Raw genomic sequence first — 2500 nt, 5'->3', positions numbered from 1 at the left:
TATTATTATTGTTGATTATTATTATTATAATAAAATTTATTCATTTACAGATCATCACTGATATGATTTTAGTCCAGGTATAAAATTAATAATAATAATAATGATAATAATAATTAATCTTTAATTTATAAATTACCACTGGAGTGATTTTAGTCAGGTATAAAATGTATAATAATAATAATAATAATAATAATAATAATAATAATAATAATAATAATAATAATAATAATAATAATATCAAAATAATAATTAAAAGAAAATTGACAGCTTTAATTTACAGATCACAAGTGATGTGTCATTTTTGGTGGACTGGTTCCATACGAAAAGTTCATCTTCTGAAAATGGAGATAATAATAATAATAATAATAATAATAATAATAATAATAATAATACAACTGAGGCGTTGCACATTACATCACCGAGACGATACGAAGTATCGTAAAGAGCTACGCTAATCCCGATAACAGCCGAGAACGATCGTACTGCAATAGCAAAGAATTTATCTCGCATCTCCAAACAGCCTCCGCAAGAAGTCAGGAAATATTATTATTATTATTATTATTATATTATTATTATTATTATTATTATTATTATTATTGCTTCACCTCTTCCGTTATTACTCTTCCAAGAACGTCATGCAGGCGACGAGGCGATAACGCTTGATAACGCTGTAATCGTTTCCGCTGTTTGCCATTACCGTAATGTTATTGTTATACGTAATAACGGTTCTCTGGAAGCGATGAACGCCTGCTTAGACAACGATTCTGGCTCGTTTTAATGGCTCTTTAACCCCCTCCCCCCTTTCCCACCACCCACCCCCACCACCACCCCCAAAATTTGATGATTACTCGGGCTTGGGCCCGGGAGGGAGTGGTGCTTCAGTGTCATGCTTTCCCTCATGCTTCCTGATGCTTTTCAGTTAGTTGCGATGCTTCGCTTCCTCTTTGGGTGTAATTTTCTCAGTGGGGATTGATTGGAATGTGGAATTCCGGAATGGGAATGTTCTCGTGGGGTTTGGATATATATATTTTTTTTTTTTTTGGTTTTAAATGTACAGTATAAGCTTTCGAATGCAATGTATATATATATATATATATATATATATATATATATATATATATATATATATATATATATATATATATATATACATATATATATATATATATATATATATATATATATATATATATATATATATATATATATATATATATATATATATATATATGTTGATTCCGTCAAACTCCCCTCTGACTGGAGAGATATTCCCAGCAAAACAAAAACAATAAGAATGTCTGTCCAAACAGTATTCGTAAAGAATCGATTGGCACAAATAATTGCTGTTTGAGAATTCGGAAGAAAAATGATGATCGTGAGAATTTACTTTTCTTTCGCCTTCTGTCTCCAGTAATTGTCTGTATATTGACTTACTTCTCTTTGGAATGCTTTTTCATTCTTCCTTTTTTAATTATTCCCCTTTACTTCTCTTTATTCTTATTCTTCGCTCCATAGATTTTGATCCCTTACCTTTCTAATTCCTGTGTTCCCTTCTCGGCAATGTTTCTGCTTTCTCTCTCTCTCTCTCTCATCTATTTCCACCCATTTATTTCCCTTTGACACACTCTCTCTCTCTCATCTATTTCCACCCATTTTGTTCTTCGCGACAAAGTTTCTGCTTTTCCTCTCTCTCTCTCTCTCTCTCTCTCTCTCTCTCTCTCTCTCTCTCTCTCTCTCTCTCTCTCTCATATCTATTTCCACCCATTTTTTCCCTTCTCGACAAAGCTTCTGCTTTGCCGCAATCTCTCTCTCTCTCTCTCTCTCTCTCTCTCTCTCTCATCTCTTTCACCTATTTTTTTTTTTCCACATATTTTTTTTCCTTGACGAAAAAGCATCTGCTTTGCCCCAGTCTCTCTCTCTCTCTCTCTCTCTCTCTCTCTCTCTCTCTCTCTCTCTCTCTCATCTATTTCCACCTATTTTTTCCTTGACGACAAAGCATCTGCTTTGCCCAAATCTCTCTCTCTCTCTCTCTCTCTCTCTCTCTCTCTCTCTCTCTCTCTCTCTCTCTCTCTCTCTCTTCTACCCATTCTTTCCCCCTCTCGGTTTTTCATTTCTAATAATCCCTCTCCCCTTCTTCCACGCTATTCGTGTTCCCCCTGTTCAGGCATTTTTTCTCCGCTAAGTTTCCGTTCTCCTCGTCATTACAATTCCTTCTTTATCATTCGTTCTCCTAATTCCCCCCTCCGCCTTTAATTCCATTTCTTTGTCTTTTCTTTCTCGTTCTTTCGTCAGTATCTTTTCTTTATTATTATTATTATTTTTTATTGTTTTTCTGCTATTTATCTCGTCATTGCACCTACGTTTGAGAACTGGGGAAGAATGGTTTCTCGAGGTATGTGGTCAACAGGGGAGTGGTTCTCGTTGTTGACTTCATAAAGCTTTATATATATATATATATATATATATATATATATATATATATATATATATATATATATAT

The sequence above is a fragment of the Macrobrachium rosenbergii genome, chromosome 1, assembly GCF_040412425.1.
Source record: "Macrobrachium rosenbergii isolate ZJJX-2024 chromosome 1, ASM4041242v1, whole genome shotgun sequence".
In the NCBI taxonomy this organism is placed as follows: Eukaryota; Metazoa; Arthropoda; class Malacostraca; order Decapoda; family Palaemonidae; genus Macrobrachium; species Macrobrachium rosenbergii.
The sequence above is the reverse complement of the archived record's forward strand: the minus strand, read 5'-3'. Positions refer to the sequence as shown.